This window comes from Chiloscyllium plagiosum, unplaced genomic scaffold, assembly GCF_037043375.1.
Source record: "Chiloscyllium plagiosum isolate Xiang-an unplaced genomic scaffold, Cpla_swu_hap1 HiC_scaffold_7, whole genome shotgun sequence".
Lineage (NCBI taxonomy): Eukaryota > Metazoa > Chordata > Chondrichthyes > Orectolobiformes > Hemiscylliidae > Chiloscyllium > Chiloscyllium plagiosum.
The window spans coordinates 14,525,397-14,542,498 of record NW_028270145.1 but is presented as its reverse complement, the minus strand read 5'-3'; the positions used below and the strand labels follow the sequence as shown (position 1 = coordinate 14,542,498).

General features: G+C 39.4%; 1 protein-coding gene across 4 annotated transcripts in view; it reads right to left on the bottom strand.

Moving 5' to 3' along the window:
- The window catches only part of LOC122551336 (uncharacterized), a 160,283-nt gene extending 143,744 nt beyond the window's left edge, over positions 1–16,539 (bottom strand). For all 4 annotated transcript variants that reach the window (XM_087988748.1, XM_087988751.1, XM_087988750.1 and 1 more), the window contains exon 1: positions 16,400–16,539. The gene's annotated coding sequence lies outside the window, so the exon portion shown is untranslated. The remainder of the gene's footprint in view (positions 1–16,399) is intronic.
- Between the last annotated feature and the right edge of the window lie 563 nt (positions 16,540–17,102).

Here is a 17,102-nt window from a genome sequence, read left to right as displayed (position 1 = left end):
GCCTCATTGTTAATAATTCATGGGCAACATCAGTTACACTTATTTAGAGTTTTTTCAAGCAAGTCTTTGGCCCATTGTTGATTACCTTCCAGGAGATCCTTGCAGTTATCCCTAATATTTGAATTTCTCTCAAACTCTTAGAATTCATTTACTTTATCATGGATGAATATCAACTGAGCAAACTTTCATCTATATATTTCTACAGATCATTTTTCTACATGAGCATGTGTGGGTTTTGTACAATATCATACTGTTTTAATGCAAAAAGAGGTCAAAAGTACACAGATAAGGTAATCCAAGATGAAGGATGGGAAAAATTTCTGGCTGTAACAGCTGCTCATTTTTTTGAGGTATTTTAGGTGTTGGAGGTGATTTTCTCGAATTCCAGGAGCAGCAATTACTGCTTCATATGCTGTTGCATTGCTTTGGAACTTTGGAAAAAAAAGTCAAAACAACAGCAGTTTTAAAAGGGAGAAGAACAGACAAAGGAAGCACATGGTGAGGTCAGTGCAGAAGAGAAAGAAAGACAGAGAGAGAAAACCTGCACAGTTTACTGCCTTTGATGTTTGAATTCGTGTATTGCTGGACATCGGAGTGCATCTGGGAAAATGATCAAACAGTGAAATTCACAACTAATCTTGGAGGAACTGTTGGGCAAAGTTCACAGCACAGAATCAGATAAGTTAATCGTTGTTTTACGTGTGGCCTACAGAGAATCTGCAGTAGCGAGTAGAGTAGATTCTTTCTTGATTATATATTTTTGGAGATATGTCTCTTGGTTAAACTTAAACTATAAGCCATAACTATTAATTTAACCTGGGGCAGTGTTTGTAGAGGAATAAGACGGTGTTATTTTCTGGGTCTATAGATTGTGAAGGACCAAAGTTGGCCTTTAATAGAGTGATATGTACTGCTTGTCAGATGTGGGAATTTAAGGGTTACTGCGGATTATATCTGCCATAAATGCTGCTGGCTGCAAATTTTATCAGATCGAATGGATCGGTTGGAGAGACAGTTAGAAGCAATGAGGAATTTGCAACAGCAACAGTATGTGATGGATGGCAGTTATAGGAAGGGGGGGGGGGGCAAGTCTCAGATACAGTCACATAGATGGGTTAACTCCAGGAAAGGTAAGAGAGTGCAGGAGTCTTTTGTGGATATAACCATTTCAAACAGGTACGCTGTTTTGGAAAATGTAGGGGGTGATGGATTCTCAGGGGAACGTAGCACGAACAGCTAAGTTTCATAGGGGGTATGGAGACTGGCTCTAATGCAACGAGGGGTAAGTCGGGTTCCAAGAGATCAATTGTGTTAGGGGATTCTCTAGTTCCGAGGTACAGACAGGCATTTCTGTGGCCAGCAGAGAAAAATCAGAATGGTGTGTTGCTTCCCTAGTGCCAAGATCAAGGATGTCTAGAGAGGGTGGAGAATGTTCTCATGGGGGAGAGGCCAGCAGGAGATCATTGCCCACATTGGAAACAAAGACTGCCATAGTGTTAAGGGTTTAGATGGAGAGGAATTACTTAAGTGTGTACAAGACAATTTTCTGATTCAGTATGTGGATGTACCTACTAGGGAAGGTGCAAAACTTGACTTACTCTTGGGAAATATGGCAAAGCAGGTGACTGAGGTGTCAGTGGGAGAGCACTTAGGGGCCAGCGACTATAATTCTATTAGATTTAAAATAATGATGGAAAAGGATAGACCAGATCAAAAATTTGAAGTTCTAAATTGGAGAAAGGCCAATTTTGATGATATCAGGCAAGAACTTTCGAAAGCTGATTGGGGGCAGATGTTCGCAGGCAAAGGGACGGCTGGAAAATGGAAAGCCTTCAGAAATGAGATAACAAGAATCCAGGAGAAAGTATATTCCTGTTAAGGTGAAAGGAAAGTCTGGTAGATATAGGGAATGCTGGATGACTAAAGAAATTGAGGGTTTGGTTAAGAAAAAGAAGGAAGCATATGTAAGGTATAGACAGGAAAGATCGAGTGAATCCTCAGAAGAGTATAAAGAAAGTAGGAGTATACTTAAGAGGGAAATCAGGAGGGCAAAAAGGGGACATGAGATAGCTTTGGCAAATAGAATTAAGGAGAATCCAAAGGGTTTTTAAAAATACATTAAGGACAAAGGGTAACTAGGGAGAGAATAGGGTCCCTCAAAGATCAGCAAGGCGGCCTTTGTGTGCAGCCGCTGAAAATGGGTGAGATACTAAATGAGTATTTTGCATCAATATTTACTGTGAACAAGGATGTGGAAGATATAGACTGTAGGGAAATAGATGGTGACATCTTGCAAAATGTCCAGATTACAGAGGAGGAAATGCTGGATGTTGTGAAACGCATAAAAGTGGATAAGTCCTCAGGACCTGATCGGGTGTACCCTAGAACTCTGTGGGAAGCTAGAGAAGTGATTGCTGGGCCTCTTGCTGAGATATTTAATTCATCGATAGTCACAGGTGAGGTGCATGAAGACTGAAGGTTGGCTAACTGGTGCAACTGTTTAAGAAGGGTGGTAAGGACAAGCTAGGAACAATAGACGAGTGAGCCTGATGTCAGTGGTGGGCAAGTTGTTGGAGGGAATCTTGAGGGACAGGATGTACATGTATTTGGAAAGGCAAGGACTGATTCGGCATAGTCAACATGGCTTTGTGCGTGGGAAATCATGTCTCACAAACTTGATTGAGTTTTTTAATGAAGTAACAAAGAAGATTGATGAGGGCAGAGTAGTAGATGTGATCTATATGGACTTCAGTAAGGCGTTCGACAAGATTCCCCATGGGATACTGATTAGCAAGGTTAGATCTCACGGAATACAGGGATAACTAGCCATTTGGATACTGAACTGGCTCAAAGGTAGAAGACAGAGGGTGGTGGTGGAGGGTTGTTTTTCAGACTGGAGGCCTGTGACCAGTGGAGTGCCACAAGGATCGGTGCTGGGCCCTCTACTTTTTGTCATTTACATAAGTGATTTGGATGCGAGCATAAGAGGTACAGTTATTAAGTTTGCAGATGACACCAAAATTGGAGGCGTAGTGGACAGCGAAGAGGGTTACCTCAGATTACAACAGGATCTTGACCAGATGGGCCAATGGGCTGAGAAGTGGCAGATGGAGTTTAATTCAGATAAATGCAAGGTGCTGCATTTTGGGAAAGCAAATCTTAGCAGGACTTATTCACTTAATGGTAAGGTCCTAGGGAGTGTTGCTGAACAAAGAGACCTTGGAGTGCAGGTTCATAGCTCCTTGAAATTGGAGTCGCAGGTAGATAGGATAGTGAAGGAGGTGTTTGGTATGTTTTCCTTTATTGGTCAGAGTATTGAGTACAGGAGCTGGGAGGTCATGTTGCAGCTGTACAGGACATTGGTTATGCCACTATTGGAATATTGCGTGCAATTCTGGTCTCCTTCCTATCAGAAAGATGTTGTGAAACTTGAAAGGGTTCAGAAAAGATTTACAAGGATGTTGCCAGGGTTGGAGGATCTGAGCTACAGGGAGAGGCTGAACAGTCCAGGCTGTTTTCCCTGGAGCGTCGGAGACTGAGGGGTGACCTTATAGAGGTTTACAAAATTATGAGGGGCATGGATAGGATAAATAGGCAAAGTCTTTTCCCTGGGGTTGGGGAGTCCAGAACTAGAGGGCATAGGTTTAGGGTGAGAGGGGAAAGATATAAAAAAGACCTAAGGGGCAACTTTTTCATGCAGAGGGTGGTACGTGTATGGAATGAGCTGCCAGAGGATGTGATGGAGGCTGATACAATTGCAACATTTAAGAGGCATTTGGATGGGTATATGAATAGGAAGGGTTTGGAGGGATATGGGCTGGGTGCTGGCAGGTGGGATTAGATTGGGTTGGGATACCTGGTCGGCATGGACGGGTTGGACCGAAGGGTCTGATTCCATGCTGTACATCTCTATGACCCTATGAGTCTATAAGCATGGACATGCTGACAATGCTGAACAAAATGGCCAAATAGGTACAACCAAGTTCACATTAACTTTAACCCCAAAAGCACATAATTGAATGAAAATATCAATCTTTGTTCTTAAGATGCTTTCTGGAAGCCTAAATCAGTTGAAAAATAGCAGTTTAGTACAACTGAGTGGCATTCTGAACCACCTCTGAGACAGTTAATTGTTAATGTTATGATGGAGGATCTGAAGACACATGTCAGCGAGTCTGTGTAACGGGGAGCAAGTTCCCTTCTCCAAAGGCACATTAATAAAACAGATTTGTTTTATGACAATCCAGTGGGTTTATGATTACCATTACTGGGAGCATAGCTTTATTCCAGATTTCTTAATTACTTGGATTTAAATTCCTCCAATTGCTTTAGTGGGATTTGAACTCATGCTGTTAGAGCATTAGTCCAGATCTCTGAATCACTGTTCCAATAAGTTAATCATTATATCATCATTTCCCTGGTGGACATAAGTTGGACACAGACATGTGCTGAGCATATGGAGATCAATTGAAAGTCTCTGAATGTGGAGAGCCACTTAAGCTTTGTACAACTTCGTAAGTACAGACACTGTCTTGACAATAATCATAAATCAAGAGGTGGAAGGAAGAGAGGAACGTGGCAAAACTACAATCATGAGGGAAATGGGACTGAGCAAAGAGGTATCAGCTGTGTTGGTGTTAATATTCCAAAATTCCCAAGACTCAGGAAAGGTTCCACCAAACTGGAAAGATGCAAATGTAGCACCTTTATTCAAGAAGAAAGGGAGGCAGAAAACAGGAAACTATAGGTCAATTAACTTGATGTCTATTATGAGGAAGGTGTTAGAATTGAACATGAATGAGATTATAGTTGCACACATTAAGATAATTGGAGAGAATGAGGGAAATTATTTTGAATGAATTTATTGGAATCTTTAACGGAATAACATACACTTTGGATAAGGGACAGCCTGCAGATATTATTACACTTGGATTTCATTTGCATTTGATAAGGTGCCATACTAATGGTTATTGCAGGAAATAGGATTTCACGGTATGGGGAAAACATTAGCATAGATAGAAGATTGGCTGGCTCATAAGTGAGCATTTGTCTGACTGGTAAGATATGACAAATGCAGTCCCACTGGGGGTTGTGCTGGAACTTAAACATTTTGAAATTTACAATAACTTAGATAAAGAGAATGACGACATCGAAGCTACATTCACAGAAGGCACCAAGATAGGTAGGAACATATGTTGTGAAGAAGACATAAGGATGTTGCAGATAGATATAGACAGCTTGAATGAGTGGGCAAAATTCTGGCAGATAGGGTATAATGTGCGTGAAGTTATTCATTTTGGCAGGAAGAATAAGATGATTACTTAAATGGAAATTGACTGCCAAATTCCAAGGTCTAGAGGTATTTAGGTATCTGGTACAATAGCCACAAAATGTTAGGATGCATGTACAGCACTTGATCAAGGATACAATGCTCTCATTAATTATGGCAAGAATTGAACATAAATCTAAGGATGTCATGCTTCAGTTATGCAGGTTATTGGTGAGAATCACATAACGAATATTTATGCAGATTAAGTCTTCTTATTTAATGAAGGCTGTATGGTGCAGTAGCAGCGCAAAGGAGGCTTACCAGATTGATATCTGGAATGAATAGATTGTCTTGTGAAGAAATAGATTGAACAGGCTGGGCTTGTTTTCACTGGAGTTTAGATGAATATGGGGCGACTTGATTGAAGTGTATAAGATTCTGAATGGTCTTGTTGAGGTAGACAAGGAAAGGACAATTCCTCCTGTGGGTTAGTCCTGAACTAGGAGTTTACAAATTTGAGGTCATGCTTTCAGAACGGAGGTAGGATGATTTTGTTTTCTTCTCTCAGACAGGGTTTGTGTGGCTTTGGAACTCTCTGCCTCAGAAGACAGTGGAGTTAGTGACATGAAATATTTTTAAGATAGAGCAGGGGAATCAAGGATTGTTGTGTTAGATGGGAATGTGGAATTTGAAACACAAACAGATCAGCTCTGATGAATTGATGGGAAGAGCAGGCTTGAGGAACCAAATGTACCATTTCTGCACCTATTTCATGTGTTCATGTGTTCGTATGACTTGGGAATGATTCAGAAAATAAGTTATAGCATGTCTTCATTAATTGAGGTTCAGATAATCCATCCATAATTGAGCAAATTAACAATCAGTTCACACTGAAGCTGAGGCTGAAGGAATTCCAATGCTTACTATGTTATGTTCAAAGTAGTGATGAGGTGTGGAAACATTCTCATAGATCTATGGATGAGGAGTGGGTGGTTGTTCATCAGATAGTAGTACCATCCAGATACTCGAAAGAAGTATTGCAAATAGAACTTGAAATTCCTGTGCAGAACATGTAGATTTTTGGAAAACCCAAGCATCAATAACCAGGTATTTTACTTGGTCAAAACTTCATAAGAATGAAGTGCAGTTCTGTAAAAGAAACCCACACATGTCAGCAAGTGGGTAAACCTCAACTTGTAATCAACTTGACACCCTTAATACTCACATCAGGTTTTGAAGAACTATTCAGTAAAGTATAAGTGTGCAGTGTCAGATCATTACTGAAGACAAAAGCAGTACACAGTATGTCCTTACCATCTTGGATAGGACAGCCCAATATCCAGAAACTATTCCTTTGTGGACAGTGAGAGCCAAACTAGTGATGCAAAAACGAATTCAGTTCTTTTTTTAATCATTTATGGACTACATTCAACCCAAGCTTCCAACTTTATGTTCAAAGATTTTGAGAACATACTAAGTGGTTTTGGTATCAAAACAATTTCATTGTCTATCATTCACAAATACAGAGAACTTTGGAGAGACACCATCAGACTCTCAATACAATGACTAATATCGAATACGCCAATGATTCCTTTTTTTGTTAAATGTTACCAGAAGCTCCCCATTAAAATTGATCTAAGGTCATGAGATGAGTGATTCATTGAATTTGATCAAGAAAGTATTTTAAAGAGAGGAAGATGAATCCTTAATATTGGATTGTGTGTTTGTGTTTCTAGAGAGACTAACGGGAGCATACTATGGAGTTCAGAAGTATTTACAAACTTCAGAGGTAAAAGATGAAGGAATAGGCAGACAAACATGCGCTCACTAGAATATTTCAAAGAGGAGACAAAGTATTCGTATTATTCCCTTAACAATATGAAACTCTGAAAATGAGATTCAGTGATCCATGTAACTAAGAAGGTTAATAAGGTGAATTACTTAGAACATACTCCAGATTATAGGAAGAAAGATTGGTTATGTCGCATAAATATTTCAAAGATCAATTAAAGTAACTTAGGGAATTTAAGATTTGGAGGTGCCGGTGTTGGACTAGGATGTACAAACTTAAAAAGAATCACACAACACCAGGTTATAGTCCAACAGGTTTATTTGGAAGCACTGGCTTTCAGAGCGCTGCTCCTTCATCAAACCTGTTGGACTATAACCTGGTGTTGTGTGATTTTTAACTTAGGAAATTGAAGGAAATCTGTAGAGATACATCAAGGTGTACATTGCTGGTCAGGCATAATGTGGATGTAGAGGAATCAGCACAATAAAACAACATCCTTACAGTTTAAGCCTGGAAAATCTCATTTGAAATGGAGATTCAATATACGCTCAAAATTGCTCGATTGAATCTAGTTACCTAAAGATCTATAACAAAATCAGGTCAAGGTAATATGGTCGAGTGTCAAATAGCCTTTGAGAAGCTGAAGGCATTCTTAATAAATGAATTTGTGTTGGCTCTCCCTAACTTCACAAAAGCTTTTAAAACAACAATCGGCGCTAGACTTAGGAATGGGTGTGATCTTACTGCAAGATGATGAATCAGGAATAAAGAAGCTGGTATTGCACTTTTCTAAGAAAGTGAAGCAGTTTCAAAAGAAGTACTTTACAGTGGAATAGGAGACACTGGAATTGTTACTGGACCTTAGACATTTTGGAGTTTATGTCCATCACAGTCACAAAGAATCATAGCCCCTTGGCTTTAATAGAAAATTTAAAAACAAACTGTGAGATCATTTCAGCCCTTTAATGGAAGAATTGCTCATATTGCTTGAAAGGATAATGCAACTACAGACACACATCATCAAAAGTATAATGATGCTGGAATAGTTTGAAAATTTAAGAAAAGAAAATAAGAAATTGTCCAAATCCTGGATAAAGGTTGATTGAAGTGAAACACTTTTGTGTGATTTACTGTATATGCGTTTACCTAGTGAGGAAACAGGTTTAACGTTATATATCATCTCTCCAAAGGTGGAGGTATTTAAGGACAACATATATCTTATTTGAAATATAAACTGGAAATTGGTTCATGATAGAGAAAGAGCCATATTTTCTTTTAAAAATCAAAATAAAAGTGAAACTGCATAGTTATTACTCATTGCTTACACAGGGTATATAACTTATACTGAAACAATATTTGATATGTTTGTGCAACTTTATGTTGAAAAGAGAAACTGCTCAAGAGTAGTATTATACTGGGTGCAAGAGATAGTGTTGTCACAGAACTGAAAGAAGAGAGCAGTGGGCACTCAAACCTCCAAATGTCTGCAAACAAACTCGATCCATCTCTCTCCCTCCATGGGTGGAAAAGAGATAACACTCATAGACTCTGCAAAAAGAAGACACTTCTAACTCAAAACAAGCCATGCGTTCAATTCAGGATCACCACAGTTGATGTAAATGTGACACCATTACCAAAAATCAAATGACATTGTAAGAAAGTCACTTATTTCCCATTGTGATTTAGAATCTCAGTCCACAGACTTTGCTTCTTGTAGCTTACGTTTTCTACTCATGATATTCCTAAAATCCTGGTTGTCTCAATGACCGTGTCAATCCTATCTGTGAATGAATGTGCTCGTGTTTTTCTTAGATTAGATTCCCTACACAATGGAAACAGGCCCTTTGGCCCAACAAGTCCACACCGATCCTCTGAAGAGTAACCCACCCAGACACATTCCCCTACATTTATCCCTGACTAATGCACCTAATACTATTGGCAATTTGGCAATCTTTGGATTGTGGAAGGAAACCGGAGCATCTGGCGGAAACCCACACAGACACGGGGAGAGTGTGCAAACTCCACACAGACAGTTGCTCAAGGTGGGAATCAAACCTGGGTCTTTGGCGCTGCGAGGCAGCAGTGCTAACCACTGAGCCACCATGCCATCCCATGTTTGGTTTTAAAGATGGTATAACTTAATTTACATGCTCATAATTAATAGTCTTTTTTTCCACATATTAGTGGACAAGTTTGTTACAATTAAGTTTTTATTCCATGTTCATTGATGGAACCTAGAGTTTTTTTAATTGTAGATTATGATCCAAGAGACTAAATAGGTCAGAATGTGACAATTTGTGGACTAATGGGGCTAGCTTCCCATCCGAGGCATGACACATTGCATGTGCTTTAAAAATTTGGTTGTTCTGGAAGATGCGTCCAATGTCCCAATGACTAAATTGCTCTTGTTGTTGAACAAAGTTAGAAAGTATTTGGAAGCTGATTAGCATCCTTATAACTTTTATTAAAAACTACTTATGTTTGTTGCATGAGGAATAATGAATTTATGAATGGAGTCCTCCAAGAATGGACACTAACACCCACCATTGGTCTCAGCATTCATCACATGAATACAAACCTCAGTGCAAATTCTGACTAAAGATACATTCAGGCAGGAAGGATGCCCTATCAGCATTCGTTGGTTTGTGTCCTTTTGTCTTCAGCAAAAATGTTTTTCTCCACTTATAATCTAATCTTGTATATAAATGGCAATTTGGTTGAGATGTGGTTTTTAAAAAAAGTAATCATATGGCCCTCATTTATCTTGTGTGATCTGTCCTTTTGTGGTGCAAAAATGGCACATGGTTTGGATTGTGCCATTTCATGAATATGTTAATACTATTTATCATATCCCAGAAATTATTGAAAACATATGTTGAAAAAATGCCGATTCCACATAATGAAGTAATCTAATCACACTGACCAGACTTAGCTTCAAAACAATTTTGCTCACTCAACTGGATTTAAAGTCATTTGTTCTAAACTTTTTTTGATGGAAAATTGTCCAGTGTATTGTACCAGAAATGGATAGTTTCTCTTTTAGAAAGAGCAGTTCTAAGTCCTAGACTGTGAGCCATTATTCCCTCTTTTGAAGAGAAAATGGAATTACTGCAAACAACAGAGAAATTAGCCTTTATACAATAATGTTCCTATCAAATTCCCCTAAGCAACAAAATTGCTATTTAACTGCTCATTTAAACTGTTGCAGCACGGAATTCCCATACAAAATGGGTCAATAGGAAAAGAGAAACTTAGGAACATAAGTAGTAGGAATCGACCTTTAACACCTCACACCTGCTCTGCCTTTCTACAATATGGATAATCTTCTACCTCATTACCACTTGCTGTGTTATCCCCATATCCCAAAATCTCACCTATGCCAGAGGTGTGTATAAACATCTCTGAACACGTATATTAGAAAACAGTTTTTTTCGAGGAAACATCTGCAAATCCCAGTTAAAAATCTTCATGTTCCAATATGTCCATTCTTGCGCTGCCACTTACATTATGTTTGTTTTCCCTTTTCTTGATGTTTACAAAGTATCGTGAGAGAAGTGGAAATTTCAAGTTGAGGGGAAGTGTTGTGGCTGTGATAGACAGTTATCAGGTCTGAGGTGGAGGGGGGGTATCTCTCTGGCTATTGGTTTTGGGGCACCGGTGTCAGGTGCAGGAGTAGTTGTCAGATCCAGGTTTTCCAACCACCAGCCAGCAGCCATCCAGTCTGGGAGGTTAGGGAAAAGCCACGTACGCCAGGTCTTGAGGGTGTGTTTAAATTGTGTTAGAGATGGGGAGCATAGGAGAGAGGGATTTGGTGTGCAGGTGTCCAAGGAATGTATAAGGTCAAGGTGATGATGCTAGGGGGGTAAACAGTGAGTCTAGCATTCAGTTTAATGGCTACCTCAGATTCTTAATAGTTTTTCAATCCTCCAACCTTTCCTGGATGAGTATTAACTTAACTGTATCAGAACCCTCTAAATTCCCCAAACATAATGTGTACATTTGCAGGGGGGGGAGGGAGGGGGGGGGGGGGGGGGGGGGGGGGTCCAATTTAAAGGGATTGTCAACCAGAATCTTCTATTCCCAGGGCAATTCCCAAAAGGTCAGATGTATCTGGGATTCTCCACAGTGTCAGTGCACAATTCCAGTCCATGCCATTGAAATGACTTTCTGGCGACCGGAATATCTGAACCAATATTCTTAAAAGAATAAGCAGGGTAGATGCAAATACTGGCAGGTCTACAACCAGAGAACGTAATCTCAAACTAAGGAGCAGGCCATCTATGAATGAAATGTTGATGAACCTCTTCACCCAGAGGCTGGAAAACATTTAGAATTCTCTACTCCATAATGTGGTAGAAGCTGGGTTTTTGAGCACGTTTGAGTCAGACCTCGATAGATTTGATTTGGAGGTATCGGTGTTGGACTGGGGTGGGCAAAGTTAAAGAGTACACAACACCAGGTTATAGTCCAACAGGTTTATTTGGAAGCACTAGCTTTTGGAGCGCTGTTGATGAACCACCTAATGAAGGAGCAGTGCTCCGAAAGCTAGTGCTTTTTAACTCAATAGATTTCTATTACTAATGACTTGAATGGATATGGGGATATCCATTAGGTGGCAATAAATATACTGTGCTGAAAAATATGTTGCTGGAAAAGTGCAGCAGGTCAGGCAGCATCCAAGGAGGAGGAGAATCGATGTTTCGGGCATAAATGCTTCTTCAGGAATCCTCACTTTCTCCTAATAAATATACTGTACCCAACACAATGGTAACTCAGCCTGTCTGTTGCCTGCCTATCAGCTTATGAAGTACTGACAGGCACCACAAAGTGAGTTCCTTGTCCTATCAGGTGCCTCGATACTGGTGCATCAGGTTGCTAGATATTGTGAGCCAGTTAAAGTGCAGCAATTTCTGGGTCCTGGGGATCACCGATTGAGGCCTACTGTGGAACAGATCCAGGAAATGGAAAGGAAGATTTCTTCATTTCCGTTTTGTCACAGGGTGGGGTTTGCAGAAAAAGTAGGGGACGGGGGTACTGAGGCAAGGACAGAGGCCATCCCTTTGCCCGCCATCCATGCCTCTGGTTTCTCCCAATCTGGGGCAATTGGAGGCAATCTCCCTAAACTTTGCAAGCATGTCACCTTGGTTTCTGTGCCAGAACTCGCCACCTTTTTCACCCGCTAGGGAGGCAACTGATTGGGGCAATGGTGTCTTGAGGTCTTTGTGTGGTGATAGATTGACCACTCAAAGGAATTATTACAGTTTCCCTTTATAGTAAACTCACCCAATTATTTCTGCCTGCAATGTGAGTAATGATTAGTGTAAGGAAAGAGGCAATCAGTCATGAAGTTTGTTAGATTTGATTTCTCTTCATCCTGTGGTATTATTACTAGGCCTTTGCCCTACTATGCAATGCTCATTCTTCCTACTTTGAATGTTTTATTGACTACATCAGGTATCTTCTACACCAAAATGAACACAACTAACCCTTTATGGGGTGCAGCTTGGCTTTAAGTAGAACAGATTAGCTTTAATTGATTTACAAACCAGGGTCGTAATATAACATTCTTTTATTCATTTATGAGATGTGGACATTGCTGGCTAGGCCCACATTTATTGCCCATCCCTAGCTACAGAGAGGGCAGTTAAGACTCAACCACATTGCTGCGGGTCTGGAGTCATATACAGGTCAGACCAGATAAGGATTGCAGTTTCCTTCGCCAAAAGCTATTAGTGAACCAGATGGGTTTTTCCTGATAATTGATTCATGGTCATCAATCTCGATGCCAGATTTTTATTGAATTGTTATGGTAGGATTTGAGCTTTAGTCCATGAAACAACACTTGGATCCTCTGAATTAATAGGCCAATAATAATACTACTAGACCATCATCTTCCCTTATAACTTAATAGCATGTTTAGCTGAGACCCAGTTTATCTTCTTCTGTAGATACAAATGATCCCATTGCATGATCTTGAAAAATAGAAATGGGCAGGCATGATGAAACCCTCCGCTCCTAATCTAATTTTCACCTGTCTGATACATGCCACATAGTGAAGTTAAAAACATCATGTACAATTATCAAAGTTGGAAAAAAGGAACTTGGACATTGGAATATACAAACCAGATGTATTTCAGGGAGCTGCTTTTGGCAGAGAAGGAGAGGGAAATTTGTGACTAGAACCAGCTGGATTAAATTTTCTTTCTCTCAACTTATCAGGAACGAAGAGTGCCTGGTTACAAAGCTGATTAAAAAGAACTATTGGAACACTAAGAGCTCAACGGACAACTTAAATATTTATACTTGCTGAGGATGCAAGAGATCAATTAAACAAACATGGCCTCAAGATAAAATCCTTACACCTCAAAGACTCCTCAACGATGTAAGTTTGCTCCCTGAGCTGAAAGGTTTGTTTTCAGACTTTTCGTCACCATACTAGGTAACATCATCAATGAGAGTGTCCGGTGAAGCACTGGTCTTAGTGATTCACTTCCCTATTTATGTGTTTGGGTTTCCTTGGGTTGGTAATGTCATTTCCTTTGGCAATGTCATTTCCTGTTCTTTTTCTCAGAGGGCGGTCATCAGGATACAAGTCAATGTGTTTGTTGATAGAGTTCCGGTTGGAATGCCATGCTTCTAGGAACTCTCATGTGTGACTCTGTTCGGCTTGTCCTAGGATAGATGTGTTGTCTCAGTCGAGTAGTGTCTTTCCTCATCTATATGTAAGGATACTAGTGAGAGTGGATCATGTATTTTTGTGGCTCATTGATGTTCTACACTACATTGGGCAAACAGGTAGAAAACTAGCCACCAGGATACATGAACATCAACTAGCCACAAAAAGTTGATTTAACTTGAACTACTGTACTCCAATTGTTTTCTCCAACTTGATCAAAAGAATGAACATTGTTTGTGACTGATTAAAAACAGACAAAAAAAATGCACTAACCATTAACCACAAAGCTAAAATTTCTGTTCAAATATTAACTAAAGCACAGCTCCTCCTAAAGAGAGGAAAAGATCGACATTAGCTCAGGACATATCACTGATGAGTAAAAAAGTCGAATTGCCAACTAAACTCAAAGCAGATATCAAAGGCAAATAGTTAAAACTATTTATATCAATATTCAAAATATGAAACAAGATCAGAAAATACTGGAATAGACCAACAGGATAGCCAGCAACTGAAAACAGGAAAGACATGTTAAAACATATATTAATGTATGAAAACTCTTCATCAAAAGAGTCAGCTGAGTGAAGCTTCATTATAGAAAAAAACAAGAGATGCAGTAGGAGTGTGCCAATTAATTTGTCAATGAATTTTTTACTTGTTTTCTCACTTGTATTTTATTTCAGCTGTTTATTCACATCATTACTAATCCAAATTGCTTCGGCCTGCATCTATTCACATATTATTTACAAAGACGGCACTGAAGTTTCTAAGAAATTGCAGATTTTTAATCAGATAGAGGTTGTATAACCTTTCAGTCATTTTATTGTGCCTGTCATTGGGGAAAACCATTGATGATAATACAGGGTCATTCTGCTACAATGTGACAGTTGTGTTCCTCTGCAACCTCGCGCTATAGAAAATTGAGCTATTGAAAACTGTTATGGAAAATAGCACTGTAGAAGCTCGCTAATATAAATTCACTATATCCATTCAGGAGAAAGTTTGCGTTATCCAAACAACATCCACAATCGTCTATTGCCTTACAGCCAATTTACGCTGATGAAACACGTACTAAAGCAGATGAACCTGTATGGTCCACATTTTGAACACTCCATCATTCAAAGACTGCAATAGCCGAGACCGTTATTTTTTGTATGAGAATTAAGGACATCTATTTGATTCTTCAAGTGGATGTACAACATCCCTTGGCACTATGTGAAGAAGACTAAGTAGTTTTATTTTAGAAGGTCCATCCAATTTGATTCAATCAGCAAACATGGACATTCATGTTGCTTGGTACTTGTGTGAGTGTGCTGTGCTCTGACTACAACACAATCGTGAGCACATTTCAGAAGAAATCATTTTTTAAAAATGAACAAGTGTTTTCCTTTTACAAGGAATGTGAGGACATAAAAGATTTATGAGACACATTCCTGGAATCAGAGATTTCAGTGCTGTAGATAAGTTGGAGGAACTGGGACTGTTTTCCTTAGAGAGGGAGAGAGAGAAAATGGGAGACTCAATAGAGGTGTTCAAAATAATGGGGAAGAGTCAAGAAGCAGAGAACCCTGATTTATAGTAATTAATAAAGAAGCAACAGCAACATAAAGAAGATATTCCTAATGTAGCGAATGGTTGGAATCTACAATTTTGGTACTTCCTTGAGAAAAGAGAATTGGAAAATTATTCAAAAGCTATAATGTGCATGGCCACCAGAGAAGGTGGGGAGATAACCTGTTGCTGCAGACAGTCAGCTTGGACACAATGGAATGAAGAGTGTCCTTTTTATTGTAGCCACTTTATGATTCAACAGCTCTGTATTGCCAATGTGCTTTCAATTAAATTCTTCATAGCTTCCATCCTCTGCGACAACATGATTCTGACTCTGGGTGGTTCCACAGGAAACTGTAACCCTCAGGGATCTCACCCCAAATGGTGCTAATCCAAACATGACAGCGTGAATCTTTGTCGGATATTCAACCATGGAGTGCATCATGTTGCACAATTCTGCTTTTGTACAGCATCAGCATTTGCGGTTTTCAGGATCAATGGAAATCAGGCGTCAGAAATATGCCTGGCATCTTCTGTTTCGCCTCGTGCAGTCCCGATTGTTGCTGCCAAATGCAGTGCAGCCCGAACTGAATTTGTCCAACTCAGCACAGAACATAGACTGTATGGCACAAAAGCACCAGAACAGTAAAGAGTTCCTTTTTTTCTTGCTGTATGTAATGAAATGCATTTACACTTTTGCTGCAAATACCATGCAGAGGAAACCACTAGCCTCTGGGTGGTATCTTATCCCAGAACAGCTTTGTGAAACATGTTTTTAGATTTAAATTCTGCACACTGCTGTCCAATCTTTTCTTTATTTAACACAAGTTCTAAAAAGACCAGTACTCAGAACCCATCGAAATGATCAAATCTTCTGAAAACTTCTGATTTTTTAAAGAAATGAAAGTGAATTTGGTCCAATTGCAAGTTATTAACAAGCTGTTGTTTTCTCAACATTTCTTGGTAAAATTAAGGAGTTACAGTGGAACACACTTACAGGTTTTGGAATAAATGCCACAAGAAAGTTTCAAAACAAACGCTGTAATTCTCACAAATTATTTCCAAGAGAACTAAATTCCTGCTGTCTAATCAAAGATATGAATTGATCACTTACAGCTGAGGAAGCGCCTGCAGATTGGAACTGTCCGTATCATGTACAGAATGTGTTCTCACGCAACGCTTCTTCTGTACAGTGTACTATTCATTCCTGTTCATGCTTTCAGAGGAGACAAGTAATGAGTTCGAGGATCAGCCTACTCATTGGAGGATATTGCTAAAAGCAAATGTAATTCTTCTGTTAAATGACAGATGAAATTCCATTTCATTGAGCTCGCCCATGCCCCTCCCCTTGAATCACTCTTTCCAAGCACTGCATAAATGTCAATTATGCTGTTGCCAGTACCTGATCTTCAGCCTGAGTCTATGGCATGAAATAATTAATGGAGACATTATTATTGGAGTTTTTATGTCCAACTCTACTGGGGACTAACAGACTGCACAAAGTGACTTAGAAAGCCAAATCAAGCTGCAGTGCAGCTCTTTCAGTTTCATTTGTACCAATTCTCAAACATTTTAAGGCATGATTATTTAACCTCGTCATATCTTGGAACTGCACTCAATTCCAAAATATACCCATGGTATGACAGTAAAACAGAAAGTAAATACAATTCATTTTACTTTGTCCATATCCTCTCACTTTCAGTTCCTTATCCCCACTCTTACTTTTGTTTAGACTTCAATTTGATCACATCCATTTATGCTGCAACACAGAATCTCCAAGAAGAATGAATCAGACCATCTCCCCTTGATGTTCAAAC